An 18629-nucleotide genomic window follows, 5' to 3' on the forward strand; every position below is an offset into this window, starting at 1 on the left:
TTAGAAGTGTTATTTTGATATTAGGTTCTCAAACATCGCTAACTGATGTTATAAAATATCAAAGAGCTTCCTTTTGCCCCTCCCTTGCCTTCAAAAGATAATCTAGCAGCTTTGTAGGTCAGCAAGCCTTTTGGTTTTTTGGTCTTTGTTCAAGGAATTACATGCCAGTGTGATAAGAAGGATTTTTATCAGAAACTTAAAGTGGTAAGTCTGTGGAGAGAAGCCAGGAGAAAATCATTATCAGGAGATATAAACCTAGAGAAAAGTAGATTTGAGAGAATTAACAAAGCTCTGGAATGCTTTCAGAAGTGAAGCTGGAATTTTGTAAAATCTATACACTCACTTACAAAATTGGGCTACTTTAGTGTGAATAATTTCTACTTTTGGGGGCTGACATTCACATGAACTCAGCAGCCTTCTGCTCAGGACTCAAGTTCTGGCTAATTCTAATGAGGATGGCAAGAATTCAGATCCTGTCTTTATCTTTAAGGCCCTTAAGCCTTTCTCTGCACAGTGTCAGGTCTTTTTTCTGTTATCGTAATTTTTAGTCCACTTTCTGAGAAGTTTTTATGCAGGTGAGTACCCTTTTCTCATCTTCAGAAATCTGTTATTCTTTAACTGTCACAAAATTCAAAATCAACAGGTAGTATCTCCAGATTCCTTCAGGTATCATGAAGGTTTTATTCTTGATACATACTGAAAGAAAAATAAGGAAGATAATAAGATTTTAAAATATGAAGTGCAAAAAACTCAATGTGAAGTGCAAATGGTCCATCACTTCTCCACGGTTACATTTCTCTCCTGTACCAACTCCTCTGCTCTGAGGACCATAACTGGAATGGTTTCCTCATCTCCCTAATGATTTCTAACACAGATACAAATTCCTACACCTTTTTTTTGCTGATAGACCAATTGGCCATTATTATTTATTTTTGACTGTCAAATTTATCCACTTCAAGAAACAGCCAGAAGATGTATATGACTGCAAAATGTAGCATTCTGTTAACGTGACATTAAGTTGATTATAGATTACAGAAGGAACCTTTATTTCTTGCACTATAAACATGGGAGTTAAGCACTCTGAAGCAACAAACACAACTGTGAGTGTACTGGTGTTACCCCGTGTATCATACCAGATGTCTGCTAGCTGTCTTTTTATGGCAGATAATTACAAACCTCATTGGAAGACAAATGGAATTGGAAACGTAGAATTTACTGTACTTTTAAATGGTAGTTCCTTGAAGGGTAGACTTGCAAGATATTAACTTTTGGATATCATTTAATACATTATATATGAAAAGAATCTTGTTTCAGATAAAGTAGTAACAGGTATTGTCAAAATTCAAGTTTAAACATTGAACAAATGGATAATTACTTTTAGTGACAATGGCCTTTCTGGTGGTCTTGGTGTTTCTGAGCTCCTTCAGTTTTAAACATTGATATAAGGAATTTACTAAATGCAGAACATTCTTACTGTTATTATGATTTGTTGTTTTCCTTTTGCTAGCTGCCACCACGACCTATCTTAATTCATATTCTTGCAAATGGATTCCAGAAAACAGGATAAAAACTCAAATTATAATATGGATTGGATCTGATTATGACTTGAGAGAAAAGCTGCAAGTGTGAAACCTATTAAATATTCAGATCCAGAATGAAAGAGAATAAAATTAGAAGCATTAAATTCTTACTTTTGGCTGTGTTCATATTATGCTGTCACTTTAAACTTGATTTCAAATCTACTGGATAGTAACATGTTCCTAACTACATTGGGTCCTTGTTAAATAATTATTAAATGGGAAAGAACAGCTATGTATTCCAGACAATGAAGAGACCTCCTGTTATTTCTTCACTTATGAAACATGGGCTGTTGTGCCAGTTTTCACAGCATTTTATGTTACTTTACATTCTACAGACATTATGTACAAATGGACAATGTACAATGCATCATGTAGAAATAACATGCACAAATGCAAGATAACTCTCTTCACATGGGCTAAAAAGGGATTCGTGAAATCAAAAAAAAACTTCCATTGATGGGAGATACTAGATAGGGTCCAGAATGAATGTGTTGGGGTTTTTTCATTTCAGTATTCAATGTAGAACAAACAACACAAAAATGAATTTGAAAATCAATGAGCCATGCAGCTGTTTTTTCCGCTTCCTGACCTGACTGCAAATGGAGCACCTGGGGAAGATAAAAAAACAACCATCTTTCTGGAGGGCATGATTTTCTAGCATTTTTAGCTCTGTTGACTTTCCCACTGCTTAGTACGTGAAGATGATATGAATGTGTATTGCTGAAAATGAAAAAGCACAATTTAAGAAAATGAATATGGGAAGAGGACATTGAGAAAGATGGCTGTTACTGAAAACTGTGAGGATAACTTGAATAGGGTTCGAAAAGGAAGAAGGATTCTACCAAAGGATGGAAACGTCATTAAAAGTTCTCAAGAATAACTGGAAGAATAAGGTAGAAATACTAGATAAACAGTAGTGAACACAGAGGATTTTATTGCAAGAGGAAGCAAGCAGGAATGGGATGGACACTGGGATGACTTCAGTCATTTGGGATGGAGAACATCTCCTACATCCTATTTCTTGTAATCTTTATTACAGTTCAATTTTCCATTTATGGCTTTTATCTGAAAAGACTGTGAATAAAGTCTTAAACCTGTGATGTACTGCAAAATCAGAACTCTCTTTTAACAGAGGGATGAATAGGGTTTGACTCAAGGATGAATATAATTTTTCTGGCTACATGAATTGCGTAGATTCAAAAAGTACGTTGTTCAGCTTCAGACTTGAAGCCTGATGTGTTACAAATTTTTCACTAGATGGAGCAATAGTATCCTTCTTAAAATCCTAGCCGTTCACTGAGCTGCTGTGCCAGGAACTTTAAATATGCAAGGACATTCTGAGCTAAATCGGTATACGTTGTAAATGGGGCATTTAAACTTGGGAATATATTTTTATTCAATTAGAATATTTATTTTCAATTTCCAATAAGCATTTTGCTAGCTCTGATACCTGTTAAGAGTTATTCAAATGTATGATTATTAATTTTAGTTCTGTTTTATCTTCATGAATGGTATATAACTGATGGAAAAAGTAACATAGAAAACAGTGCAGATAACAACTTAGTACTTAAGTATTTTTTTGTTTAGCATATGTAATAAAAAAACCCCAAATTCTGGTTCATTTGTTTCATAGATATTTGTGTAGTTACAGTTCTTCAAAATGTCATTTTACATAAATGCAAATTTTTGCAATTGTTTCTGTACATTTTGTTGAAAAATCTCTTTTCAAGGTAGATTACTTTAAAAGATAGTGATGCTTAAATTAAAAAATAAATTAAGAAGCCTTTCAATCACAGTCTACCTTCTCAAGATTTTTGATTCAAGAAATATTGGTGGTAAGGTTTAGAATTTTTCAAGATATGGCATTTATGGCAAAGAGATCCTGCTCTTGATACCTGCATGAATAATGATTCTTTATCAAAAGATTAATTAATCTTTTCTACAGGACTATATTTTCAGAAGAAAGATGACAATAATATTTTACAAGAAAAGTCAAGGTGATAGATTTTTAATTTTTATTCAGTGCTCAATAGTATTTATTTCTTTATTTTGCATTTTAATCCATACATTTCAGTTCACAGCCTGATTTGTTCCTGTTATGTTATCCCAGTTCTTTGGCTTCAGACCTAGAAAGTAATACCCAAACGGATGTTATGCTGATGATTTATGAAATTACTGTTATTTTTCAATCTTGCATTTGTTCAGTGTCTGACATTTTTTGAAAGACCAATTGGTTACAGTAATGGCCAGAATTAATTTATAAAATTAAATCAATATATCAGATATTGATTCGCACCGAGGAAGGAATTTAGTCTGATAATGCATTTGTTTTCTTCATTTCCTCCACATGTAGCAGATTTAAAATGGTGTTTGTTTAATTATATAAAAGGGTAGAAAATAAATAACCATCAGATACAATAAAGACAGCTTAGGACTGCTGCTGGAAAGGCTGATAAAATAATTCCTAAATTTAGAAAGAAAGCACATAGAAATTATATTCTGTTACATTTTAATAAGTGCCTTACTAGCTGTGTAAGCTCTTTTTTTGATAGATTGCTCTCTCTCTGACACACTGGAATCTCATTCATAAATTAATCTCAGTCTTCAGTAAAGAGGCAGAGTTGGTTTTAAACAATTACTGTGTATTTTTGACATCTGGATGTAGAGTTCTTTGGGCCCCTTTATTAATTCCTGCTTAAACAAAACTGTACGTCAGCACTCTGCAGTACAATGGGTGACTGAGCTGCCAGAGCACGCCATCCTAAGGACTTAAACACCAGAAGAAATGCAAGTACTACTCAGGATAAAAGTTCTTAATACTGCATTTTCCTACAAACCAAAATGAGCACATGAGTCATGGGAGAGATTACGTCGGGACAGTGATTTCATTTTTATCTTTTCCAGTAGAGAGTCATATACTTCGGTCAAAAAATGCAAAAAATGTTAATAGTAATAGTAATGTAAGTTCAGTAAATATTCTGGCGCTGCCTCCTTTACTGAAAAATAGATGCTAACCCTTCTATAATGCCAGGGCCTGATTATCCATATGTAGAGGGATCCATGGGACAGGTGGGAGAGACAGTACAATAATTTTTTACCCCATTACTTGGGCAGTTAGGATCTGATTTAGCGTTAAAAAGTACAAACTTGGATTTCTGTGGCTCGAATGCCAGGACTATTGAATGAAACATCTGGAAGTTTTGCATCTCTGACCCTCTTAATCCCAGACCCAGAGCATCAGAAAATGAGGTATCATGAGTTAGCAAACTTTTCACAGCCTTATGGACAGGATGACTGTCAGCAAACAGATCAGAGTTTTGTCTGACTTCAAGTAGAGAAAGAAACTGTGAAACTTCAAAGTACTTGTCTCTGTCTAAATATCATCATTTTCTTACTTAAATGAGTAAAGTAGCTGATGTTGTCACAACAGTAATTTGTAATAAATATATATGAAAATCTTAAAATACTTTGAGAGTAAAGGATCTGGTCCACAATACAAATAACCAGCACATTCCTGCCTGCATATATAAAAGCAGATGCCCGAAACTCAGACTTTAAATTTTATAACAAAATGTGATGGTTTTATGCAAACAGTCATAGAAGACAGGTAAAGAATTTTTTTAAAAATAACACCGTGAAATGCCTGGTCTCATGTGCTCTATACATTATCTTGTGCAAATTACATTCACAGTTCCTTGCCTTTGATATTATGAACAAAAGCAAAATACAGCGAAGGTTTAAGCTGGTACTGTACATACAGTCTTTTCACTCTGTCTGGTACGTGTGTGAACAAATGATTAGATATGGAAAGAACTCCAATCATAGAGAAGATAACTTACTGGAAAAAAATTTAGGTTGGCCTTCTCACAGTAAAAATTGCTTTAACTTATACTTCTCTACATCTTCTACCACTGCAATTTCAGCTCTACTTATTCCCAAGGAGTCACTTAGGGTGCGTAAGTATGAAACAGTGTAACCAAAAGGTACTGCTGAACAGTAGCTGGTTATTGTCTGGAATTTAAAATTAAATTCATAGAAAATATGAAATTTTTCAGCCTAGTTTGCTAAGTGATATATTAGTTAGGTACATTAATTTTGCTACTATATTTTTGATTTAAGGAATTTAATTTGACTATGACCCACAGAATTTCCAAGGGATATTCACAAGATGATACTTCTCAATGACTTTAAAATATTCATGACTGTAAAACAAGACACCATGCCAGAAGTTACCATGATTAGTTTTCGAATGATTGTAATTTTTGCTTTGTTTTTTAAAAACGTTCATGTTTTCCTTCCTCTTCCTTCCCTTCTCCTGCAAAGCAAATAAATCTTCTTAATATGCTGCCTCAGTACATTTCTGCTCAGTTCATATTCTCTGGCAGGCTTCTGTTCACTGATTTTCTTCTAATTCATGATGCTATGCATTAATGCTTGCAAGAATTCTGCAGAGCTGTCTTTCTATTCCTGCAATGGTTATATCACATCTGAGCGAATTTATAATTGTTTTCTTTTTTAAAGGTTCTTAAATAGAAGGGAATTTGTCTCACTTCGTCTGGCTTGTGTAGTGTCTGCTCATAGCTGCCAAAGACATTAGTCCTGTTTATTTTTAAGTGAGCCTCCACGGACATAACAATGCAGATTGGCCTCCTGCGAGTTCGTTGACTTCTTAACTCAGATTCAGTTTGAAATTCCCAACGTTAGCTGTAACTCAGAAGGCAAGCTGACAGAATATCCTATATAAAAATATAAAAACTATAAAAATATATAAACACTATATAAATACAGTTATATTTAAAAACTATAAAATATATAAAAACTATAAAAATATAGAAAAACTATAGAAAAACTATAGAAAATGATAAAAAACTATATAAAAACTAGAAAAATATTTCTTTGTGCTTGGACCAAAATTCTGGGTAGATTTTGCTGCAGGGCTGAGACTTTAGATCAGATTCACCTGCTGGCAGACTCTTTAGAAGCTAAGTTTTTCTCATACAAGTTTTATGAATAACAACTGTCAAGGAATGTACAATTAGAATTGTGCACTCAAGCGTGGTATTAATTAGAATAAAACCACACATTTTCATAAAGAGAGTTTTAGTATAACTGTATATTTTGAATGAGTTACTTCATAATTTCATAATTTTGCTTTGCAATTAAAATAAAGAACTTGTTTACATTAAAGATACAAATAAACATTTTAAGTAAGCCCTCTGAAGTCAGTGAGTCTGTTCACTGTATGTTAGCAGTCAATTATTTGAACCTGATTATTTACACATTAAAAGAATGAATTTGAACTCTATGAGTTGAATATATTTTTTTATTTATTAAACAATTAAAAATTGAGCTATTGAATGTAAAGGTGAGGATTTAAAATTGCAAATTGAAAGGGGCTTGTAGGAATTTCGCGGGGAGAAATACATTCCTTTCTAACCTGTTCTTCAGAAAAACAAACCATAGACTATACAATTATTTCAGAATGATGTCAGGTGCCTATTTCAGATGCCCTAGCAAAGGGCAGAGAATCAAAACTTTGGGGAAGATGAACTGGATAATCCATTAAATACTTTACAACTCTAATGTATATATAACCCAAATTTTCCAAAATGGTTACTCATTTTTCCATTTCACAAACCCAGTTTATCTGTAGGTGTGGAGAGCTATAAATGATAAATGTCTTTGAAAATCTGATCCATGGAGGATGGTTCCTAGGCTAAAGGAGTCTGTAATGCAACTGTCTCCCAAATAACATTGGTGAGATTGGTGTCCTAATTTCCACTTGTCTCTGGAAAATGTGCCTCAGAGTGTCTGGGATGGAGCGACCTCAAATTAGTGGCCTTTTCTGGAGATTTTTGTATAAGATTTTACAGTTATATCTGCCTCATGAATCAAATAAAAATACAAACTACTGAGTAAAACATGTCCTGGTTTTGGCTGAGATAGAGTTATTTTTCTTTATAGCAGCTAGTATGGGGTTATGTTTTGGATTTGTGCTGAAAACAGTGTTGATAACACACTGATGTTTTAGGTGTTGCTAAGTAATGTTTACACTGGTCAAGGACTTTTCAGCTTCCCATGCTCTGCTAGGCACACAAGAAGTTGGGAGGGGGCACAGCCAAGATAGTTGATCCAAACTGGCCAAAGGGCTATTCCATACCATATGGCGTCATGCTCAGTATGTAAAGCTGGGGGAAGAAGAAGGAAGGGGGGGACATTTGGAGTGATGGTGTTTTTCTTCCCAAGTCACCGTTATGCATGATGGAGCCCTGCTTTCCTGGAGGTGGCTGAACACCTGCCTGCCGATGGGAAGCAGTGAATGAATTCCTTGCTTTGCTTTGCTTGTGTGCGCGGCTTTTGGTTTACCTGTTAAACTGTCTTTATCTCAACCCACGAGTTTTCTCACTTTTACTTTTCTGATTCTCTCCACCATCCCACCAGGGGGGAGTGAGCGAGTGACTGTGTGGGGCTTTAGTTGCCGGCTGAGGTTAAGCCATAACAAGTTGGCCACATTTTGTATCACTTAAGTTACTGCTAGTAGTATTGCCAGAAGTGCCACTAAGGATAAACATCAAAAAATGAGATGAGAAGAAATGTTAAGTGTCATATGAATGCTGTGTTTGATAATTAGCTGAATCATCTCCTGAAAAGAGAATTCCTGTTATAATAGCAGCACAGTCATTGTACAGAGGTCAAACACACCTTCCATGAACTAACATCTGATACAAACACACACACAAATACATACATAAAGTACTTCCGTAGACGGAATCTATACAAGTCCTGCAGGACTAGCTCAGAGGAAAGAATGGTTCATTTCTACAGTTCTCGTCCTGGTCTTATTCTTCTAGCTCTGGAGATGGTGTCACATTCTCCCCCTTTCTGTTAAGAGGTAGAAAAATATTGCCTTCAGTTAGCAAAAATACCAGCAAGTTGCTTATGTAAAATCTTTAAATGTTACCATAAAAACAGTTCTGATTTTTTTTAAGATTTTAGCTTTTTATGGGAAAGTTAACTTTTCAAAGGGGATAAGCACAGCTTAGTTGTGTAGAATTGTGTAGAATAAAAAGGCATCTAAGGTCAGGTATACCTAACCTCGACTGTCATCTGCAAATCAGCATATCTACTTGTCTGCCTTTTAGCATCCTGATTATCACGTCAACATTTTCTTTGGGCAGAGTATGCCTTATTGATGGTACATTCATAGGTGGTGAGTGGACCTATGTATAAGCTTTTTCAGTAGCTAAAATTGGGGCAAAATGGCCTTCATATGAAATGAAATGTGTTCAGATCTTAAAACTAGACTGTTTTTGTGCTGTGCTCTGATTGCTACAGGAACATCTGAAAAAATGGAGAGTTCTCTTTTAAGCCCTTTTGTTATCTAGGAGTTCTTTTGGTTTCCAGTTAGTCTAATTAATGCTCGTTTTCCACAGACTTTTTTTAAAAGTAATACAAAATAAATCACTCATATCTTTTATAATTAGAGCTTTTAAAGAATGGCCTAAAAATTTAAGTAGCTAGACAGGGAAAGAGAACAAGTTTAGTTGTTATCTGACCTCTAAGATTTAAACTAATGGCTTTAGTGAATGCAACTGAAACTCTGGCCCTGCAGTTCCTTTCCTTGCCTGTTCTCCCCTTGTCTATCTTTCTGTATGTTTGACTTTTATGTTGATCAGTCTCTTAGGCCAAAAGTATGTTTAGTTACTAGGGCAGAGACCTGAGGCTTCAATTGCATTGCGTATACTTCATCCAGTTGCACCACATGTAAAACATGCTGAATTAACAGAAAACATTCCAAAACACTCTAGCTTGAGCAGTGTCAGAAAAATATCTGAAATAAATGCATGGTACCAAATGGGCTAATTTATAATATTTCACCTTTTCATCAAATCCTGAATGATTACAAGGTGTTCGAAAATTGTAAGATAGAATATCAAATAAATCTGCACCATCATAAGATCCCTTGCACATGCCATTCCTTCCTCTGAAAATGCAAAGAATCACCTTTGATTAAAACATTATAGATCTACCAAAAAAATTTTAAATTGAATGTCCATTTTTGGTTTAGTCAAGCCCTAGGTGGTAAAGTACCATTTTACTCCAGAAAAGACAAGAGCACATACCTGCATCCTTGCAAAATTCCCTTCTGTAATAGTACAGCAGAGCTGGAAGGAACCTGGAAAGATAATCTGGACCCCTCCCTGTCTGTGGTAGGATCAACTGCTTGTGACTTCTGACAGATATTTGTCTGTTTTATTCCTAAAAAACTTCATAAGCAGTTTGCTGCTGTGTTCCACTGTCGATAGTGGAACTGTCCATAGAAAGCTTGTCTTAATACCTAATACAAATTTTCCTTACTGTAATTTGAATTTATTGCTTGTTTATCTTATCTGGTATAGACATCTAGAATAAGTATTACTATTATTGTTATGTAATTAGGTATATATTATTACAGTAAATGTTTTTTAGACCTCTGATCATTCTTTTTGCTCTTTTTGGATTCTCTCCAGTTGCTTCATATTTCTCTTGAAGTGCAGCAGAACTTAAGTAAATGCTTTGCCTCTGTCTGAGCTAAGATGGATTAAGGTATGATTAAGTGTACTCCAAAGTTCTGGATTTTATAAATGGTAACCTTCTGATAAGACTGTTTTTATGATGCTATTATATACTCTTGTTGTCTCAAGACATTTATTGTCTCAAGTCTTTGGAGAATATTCAGGCTCCAAAAATTGACCTTTGGCCAATTACAATATTCACAAGATAAATTAATGTTATCTCTGCTTCTCCATTCCAGAGCTGTGCTACAGTTCACGTAGACATAAAGGAACTAGCTTAGCTACCAAATACCTTCAGTAGAGCACAAGCAGCATGAGCTTCAGATGCAACAAAACTCCATGTCATCAAAGCTAATTTGCTTTTAGTACTTGATCTAAACAGTTGTTTGTCCTCCTTATATTGTGTTGTGGATATGCTCTAATGTCAGGTTCCAAGGCATAGTAAACTAAGAAGCTATCCAACTGAGCAGGACAGGACCCCACAACTGACTCTACAAAATTTTTACATGATTTGGAGATTAGGGACTTTTTAAAATATATAATCAGTTGTAATCAGAGGTGAGAAGCATGTGGAAATCTGTACAAGCATTGTTGTGATCCTGCATGTGTGGTATGATTATTTTTTTCAGCAAACAATGATTACTTCACCATTTACACTAAATTATATCTATTTAAAGTGAATCTCAATGAGAATCTTAAATCTTTTTTCTGCCTTCTAAATGTAGATTGTTCTTTGGGGTATCTATTCTCTGTCATATAGACAAGCAGCACACAAACTGAAGTTTCAGTTTGCTGTCTGAGTGAAATGAGTCCCATTTTAGGCTACTTACACCCTGAAATAAAAGGAGGAAATAACTGTTATTAGAATTGATAATGATTTAATCTATAAAATCTAAATTAAATCAAAATCTATATGCCTTGCTTCAGATTACAAGTTACAAACAGTCTGACATTATCCCCTGTGGACAAGGGGCATTACAAATGTTTTGCATAGTCAGATTCTGGCACTGCTGGAGGACTAGGCAGACCACAGATCTCATTTGGTTGGCATGCTCCTGGAGAGATAAAAATAATTCTCTGAAATGTCATCTTTCTATTTCCAAAAGTTGAATAGATGGTATTTCAGATTAATTTAAATGTATTTCAGACTAGTTTGTTTCCTTAACTATCTCCAGATAATTATGGTCTTAATCATTGTCCGCACACTCAATCATATATCACAGCATAAGTTCATTAAAAATTTATAATTTTATTGTTTTAATCTATTGTAGCTACCAAACATGTTGATTCAAGACATAACTCCTTAGGTATAACACTTTTGATCCAATGTAAAACTTCTCTAGTGAAGCATCTTTTTCCAGAATCTTCTTATGGAAATCCTGTGGCTTGTTGTGACTTGCCTTCAGAACTGTCTTTCCAGGTTAACTTGGCACATAAATTTGGCTTCATTAACTCAAGCAGAAGTAAATTGTATTATTTCTTGCTGTCAACCTTATGGTTTAATGACAGAGATGGGAAAATATTAGGGTATTTTGCCTATAAATTTATGCAGAGATGGACTTTACTTCAGCGCTAAGAGACTGAAAATGTTGATAATATACTTAGCACTTAAATGGCAACTTGTGTTTTCAAAACTAGTAAATTAACTTTAATTATTTATTTCTCACAGTGCCACAGTAAAGTTAGTAACTATTAGCAACCTTTTTTCACAATGAGAGGAAATGCTTTGCAGAAAGCTAAAGAGCTTGATGAGGTCACTTGGGAATGATTATCATATTTGGTGTATATATAAGGCTTCCCACCTGTAACCAATTGCCTATTTTACCCCCGTCATAGAAGATACGCATTAGCAACCTAAGTAAGTTCCATTAAACAGTAAACTTTGAAAACATCTGAAAAACATGAGGGTTGCAGTATCCTACATTTCTGACTCTAATTGACTGTTTCAGGCAGATGTGTCTGGGTTAATAATGCTTTCTATTGAAATTTCAGCTCTTTGCACTACAGCAGCTGCTAAAATGAAATTGCCTCTTAGTCAATCTTTACTGGAAGTGTTTGTACAAAGGCTGTATATGTCCTCTTCTTGGAGGATTGTATTGTATGATTTTTAGATGGATTCAACGCAATTTGTACGTTTGAGAATATCCATACTCTTTCTCATTCTTGAAAGGTTTCTTAAAGGCCTCCCATAGACTTCTGAGAATTAGACATTCTCATGAATATACAAAGCAATTACATATAAGATGAACAACAAAGAAGTCAAAAGAAACCTAAACCCTCAGTTAAAGTTTTCTTCCTCATATATTTTTCTAAGATCAAATTTTGCTATGTACACAAATTGCCATTTTATCTCTGGAGAATGCAGAATGCTTTTTCATAGCATCTTAGATTTTCTTTTACTTTCTTTACTTTTCAAGCAAACTGAACATGAGTCAGCAGAGAAGGCCAACACAGTAAGGGGAATCTATTTGCTGTCCTCAACTGTAAAATGGGAATTTGTAGAGAAAACAAAACCAGACTCTTCTCAGACGTGCGCAATAAAAGACAAGAGACAACGCTACAAATTACACAAAGAGAAATTCTGACTGGATATAAGGAGAAAAAAAACCCAAACAGCAATTTACAAGTATAACCAGAAGGACCTTGACTGCATCTGCCCAGCTCTGACTGGGTTAATCCAGTATAAACTGGAAAACAAAGAAGTACAGATGAACCTTGTTTTGCAACTGCTGCTGGCTTCACACATTTTATAACATTTGGGGGGCCAGAGGGTAACAGAATCACTAGGGACAATCAGTAATTGGTCTTAGATAAGGAGAAAGTCAAAGAGATTGGCCTGGGGCTGTGTGATTAGCAAGGCCATGGACAGCTTATGTTTGCAATCTAATTTAGAAAGCAATAAATAATTAAGACAATAGTCCCTAGCGGCTGGGAAGAGAAGGAAACACCATGAAAGGATGTCCAGACATGTAAAAGGCAGAGCCTGAAGTGGAACAGTTATGTGTTAGGACCAAGGTGCCAGCCAGGACCCCATGCGTTGAGTGATCAGAGTGAGTGCCTGTTCCCCCTGGTTCGTGGTGCAGGTCTATGCTGACTGGCCTGGAGGAGCTGGGATCTGATTTGTGAGTGTGTGGTATGAATGCGTGCGGCAGGATAGAAATCTTGGAACAGAAATTATTGCTCAGCTGCTACATCCATCCTGTTAATAGGAAAGTTAATAAGTTTTGGATTATATGAGATGTATGGCTCTGTTTTTGTGGTTACCCTACCCAACTCCCCTGTTACACCATCCTTGGAGATTTTAAAAACTCAGCTGGAACAACTTGATCTAATGTCAGGATTGGCTCTGCTTTAAGCAGGGTTTCAGAATAGATAGTCTCCAGAAGTCTATTCCAACCTAAAGGATTCCGTGATGTCATGACTACAGTTTACAGATAAAACTTCAAGAAGTTGGCGTTTCATGCTTTGTTTAAATACTTGGCTTTATGTTATTGCAGCAACAGAAACTACAATTTACAAATGTCAAAATCCTATGATATACGTACATGACGGTCATGTACCATCACATTCTATGACTGTCATATCCTATGATGTACATCGTTAAAAATACAAAAGAATTACTAGTTTCTGTAAGTGTTGAAATGTCATTCACCGAGGAAGATAATGAAATACTAAAATCCATGTAATTTATATGAAATCAGTTTAACCTTCAACAAAATATTTTTTGCATACCTTTGGATCCCAGGCTAGTAGATAAATAAAAATCACGAAAGAAATGTCAGTAAATGGCCAAATGGCCAAATTCCTCTCCCAGACTAGTATGTCAAAAAGCACAATTTAAAGAAGGATCAGAGATCAGTATTTGAAAAGTGCTTTTCAAGAGAAAGGAGTAGTGTTAATATTTTCCTATATTACCTTTGCCTTTTATAAGGTCAAAAGTTTTACTGCCTTACATGAGTTTTCCTACACAGCAGCCTCTCCAGGTTTCTTCTCCTTTAATATGTCTCTGATCATCCACTGGACTCCTACACAAGACATCGGATGGAAATGTAGGTATACATACCATGTAGGACAAGGAGAGTGGATCCAGCACATCCTGTATATGTCAGAAAAACTGCACATAAACTGCCAGCAGAATCTGATACATTCTATGTGTGTTGGACTTAGTGCTTATATACAAGTGATGGATGTTCAGTGGGTCCAGAGAAATCTGAGCCTGGGATGCAGAATCAACACAGGTCTATGAATGGCTGTTCATCTAAGATTTTCGGTAATTTTGTAGCACCATCAGAGAAACTGCTCCAGTCTGGAATGTCTGGCTTTCGCAACAAATGAAATCCTTTTATTTTTCTGCTCAGACAAAATTTCCAGGTGGAACAAAAAATGAACCATCTGAAGAAAACTGGTTGTCCATCTCTAATCTCCTGCTTATTTCATATTATGGGAGTGAGTAAAGGGTCAGTGTATGTATTCCCCCTGATAACTGGAAAATAACATGATTCTTGGGAGATACACAGATCATTTGAGTACTGGTCCAGTCACTACCATATGATTTGTTCCAGAGCTTCCAGTAGTTCATGAATTTTGCTGAATTTTGACATGGAGCTTGGATGAAGGCCTGTGCATCCTTAACATAGTCTTTGATGTTCCTTATCAATGAATCCTTCTGATTATTTTTAGACAAATTTTGACTTGGTTGGTGTATCATCTAAAGTAACTTCTCCAGTGGAAGGAGCTCTAAGGAAATGATGAAATGCAACAGTCATGCAGTTATTCTTTGTGGTTTGTTTTTATTTCACCTAAGCTTGCTACCATGCTCCACACTTTGCTTCAGAACATAACAAATAGCCCTCTTTTTGTTTTACTTATATATAACAGTGAGTTAAAAGACAGTAAATATCTGGCAAGGAAAAAGAACTAGGAAAGGAAAATTAGGTGATTACTGTTCTTTTTTGTTATAGCTGATCAGAAGATAAAGCAAGTCATAAAAACTAGGAAATAGGAGTAATATGGATGATGTAATTGTATTGTTAGGTCAATCTCTCTCTGTGTGAGGAGATCAGTAAACTCTTCAGGAGGGACTGCCCAGAAACTTGCATATTCTAAATATTTCTAAATAGCCTGTGAACCACTTACAAGATAAGCTTGTGGGACACTATGCAATACCTTTAATGGAACCATGATGAGGGAAAGGATTTAAAGGAAATTTCAAAGTCATTTATAGCTAATGAGTCTTGATGAGAATGAAGTTTTTATGAAATGAAGTAAAAGGCTTGTGGGATGATAAAGCATCATGACTGGTAACAGAAATTTAAAAATTTCATACCAAACACAGTATATAGTTGTATGGTAGATTACGTATATATTGTTTCCTTCATCTTTAAAAGAAAAAGGATAGGAGACATGCATTTTAGAGGGAAATGCTGACTTAGTGTTGCTTTGACGTTTCTTACTTTCAAATGTTAATTTTAACTTTGACCTTTCCATCACTTAATATATTTTGTTTATTATGTTTCGTTCACACTTCTATGGGCTTTTTATGGTACTCAGTTATTTTACTAAAAATGCTAGCTTCCCACACTATCTTCCCCTACAATTTAGGTTAAGAGAGGATTGTGTTTTGCATTAAACATTCCATTAGATGATTACATTTTCCAAAATCCCAGAAGATAAATTTGTTTCCACCACCAGTCAGCTAAGGGGATATGAATAACTATGGATCCAAAATCCAAAGGGCAAGTGACTCGTTAGAAAACAAGACTTAACTTAAACTCTGTGCATGTTAATATTTAGCAAAGCAAAATGTCACATAGCTATGTGGAAGTTTTCAAGTAAACAATCTGAGTCAATATTAAAGATTTTAACTGAAGTCTGTTTTAAATAGTCTCTGTTGTTCAGTAAGCTGCTTTACAGCAAAATTACCAATTTCTAGTCCTAATTATGCCCAAGTACTGACAACACTGCTGCCTGTGAGATAAAAGTCTCTTGTTATTAGAAGATCTATCCTCTGTGAATGATTTAATTTTCTGCTCCCGAAATCATCTTAAATTATGTTGTTCATAAGAAAGTGACTGCAGACAGAGGGTTATTATTTGGACAAGCCTCTATGAATGAAAATTCAATGGCCAGACTCTCATTTGTCTGCATAAAGATGCTGTTATATTTTAGGTTCACTTCATTTTGGAAAGTTTGATGGTAACAAAGGAAGACAGTCTTCACTGGAGCTTGTCTGGTGTAGGGAGGTCCAATTTCCATCTCCCTCATCTAGCCTAACAGAGAAAAATGTTAAATCCTGCTGAACAATGGCAATATTGGGCTTCCTTGCAGAGAGACTTTGAATAGGGTCTTCACAAAGTTTTAATGGAAGTGCCTTATGCCTGACCGGTGTTCAACTGCTTTTCAAGCTGCTGGCGGGCCCTTCACTAACAGATATCTGATTTTGGTTCCTATGTGTTCCTTTTCTATTGTGACAAAGAAACCTTTAGGAAAGGCTTAGCCTGTGGTTGGTTCTGCAGTGGCAAGTGCAGAACTCAGCTCTGCAGAAAAGAACATCTCTGGAAGCAGAGGAGGTGCTTTCAAAAAGAGTTCTCTAGGTTGTGTGTGGAGAAGCAGTAGCGAATGTTTCTCTGCTGGTGAAAAACATGGCCCTGCAAAGGGATGGTATTGGGAAAATATAGTTGATACCGGAGCTGTGCAGGCACTAGTTCTGCAGGCCGCACAGGAGCGTATTAGGAAACAGGACTTTTATACATTTTGTTATATAAAACAACCATGCAAAGTTTTGAGCTACTGTTACAGCTAGAAACTAATGGCTGGAGACTAATTCTTCCCAGATCCACTGTGTGTGTGCTTGGTCTATGTGTGATGGGATACCATTTTTCTGCTAAAGGAGAAGAAGAAAAGATACCAAGTGGTCCTCAAATGCTTGTAACAGAATGTTTTCAAATCTGATTTATTAGAGAGCGTTAAGAAATGAGGAAATTATAACCTACTTTTCATATCTTATACAAAAAAAGATGATTTGGAAAGCCTGGATGAAATTAATACTTATGACATACATTATGTGGCAGCATATATTTAGGCAGAAGTAATATATGTAGAATAGCAATAACCTTTGGCTGTCTTTAACACACTCAATCAGTTAAACATACTCAACAAGTTAAAAATATTAGAAAGGATTATAACTAACAATTCAATTTCTGGGCATCTTCAAAGAGCAGACTTCTTTTTCTGGTCTTCTAGATTGCTGCAAAAGGGCAGATTGCTGCCTGAACCAGAACAGTAGGAAATTAGTGCTAGCAGTGTATAGGTTGCTGCTGAAAACAGAGAAAGTGGTTGATATCATTCACAATTTGCCATCAGTTTGACTTTGTGTTAAAAGCTATGGGTGGCACTGAGGTATTTTTTGACAAACAGTAATTCAGGATGTTCTGCCCAAGAAACAATAGTCTTCCTGCATAATCCTTTTAGCAGATTTATGTTGTCTGGCATTAGGATGTTGCTGTTCCTTTTGCGTGTTAAAGAGTGCATAGCTATGTTTTTTCAATATTTGAGATAGTCAATGTATACCTACTTAATGGCAATATTTCCTATGTCTTCTTTTAAGAGGCATTTTGAATCTTTCTGGCTTCTGTATTAATTAATTTATTTCTATTAAACATTACTGAGACATCTTCATTTGTTTTTTATTGAACAGAAGCTTACAAACCAATCATATATAGTTTAAAACAGAAAACAAGAACATTCATTCTTAGTGTAGCATCAGTTTAAGAAGTTTCATCAAATTTCCTTCGTTCAGCTATACTGGCACTGCAAAGCAGATCCTTAGTGGGAATGTACGTGCTGTTCATCACACAGTGATGCAGAGGCAGTATCTAGGTCTCTGAAACATGTGACTCCAGTGAACACTGTACGGGTCAGTTGCCATTTAATTTCTGTTTCACTAATAATCATAAAGAATGCCATAGGGGCTTTTAACAGGCAGTAACAAGACAGTGGCTTTTGAAATACCGCTCTCAAATCTGAATGAAAATGTCTGATAATTGAATTTAGCTATGTCAAATCTTGGCTTGGGTTTCCTGTGTTTTCCTAGTGACATTCCTCCATGCTTCCAATAACATGGCAATTTCTATAGAGTGTGTTTGTGTGTGCAGGCAGGCAGCTCCCTGATGACACTTCTCTTTTGTGCTTGCAATACAAAGAGGGATATATTACTCTACTGAATACAAAGGACTAATTCTACTAAATCAGCTTGTGGGCTCATTAGTGGACATAACAGTTTGCAAAATTTAATTAACAAAGACTCGTAATCACCTTTGTTAAATATTATTAGTTATTCGTTTTATTTATTATAAGCCATTTTACATAATCTAACTGCTAAATATGCATGTGTTTATAGAATATATGGTTTTCATTGTGATTACTTTAATATGAAGGACATAGTGATAGTAGATCTTTTGAGTAACTTCTCAAAATCATTTCCTTGCACGTGAAT

At 35.4% G+C, this 18629-nt stretch overlaps 1 protein-coding gene across 2 annotated transcripts in view; it reads right to left on the minus strand.

Annotated features, from left to right (window-relative positions):
* ATP6V0D2 (ATPase H+ transporting V0 subunit d2) overlaps positions 1–18629 on the minus strand; it is a 69267-nt gene that overhangs the window by 24760 nt on the left and 25878 nt on the right. For both annotated transcript variants that reach the window (XR_012040820.1, XR_012040812.1), the window contains exon 4: positions 8329–8462. The gene's annotated coding sequence lies outside the window, so the exon portion shown is untranslated. The remainder of the gene's footprint in view (positions 1–8328; positions 8463–18629) is intronic.

Source organism: Ciconia boyciana, chromosome 2 (genome assembly GCF_034638445.1).
Source record: "Ciconia boyciana chromosome 2, ASM3463844v1, whole genome shotgun sequence".
NCBI classification, from domain to species: Eukaryota; Metazoa; Chordata; class Aves; order Ciconiiformes; family Ciconiidae; genus Ciconia; species Ciconia boyciana.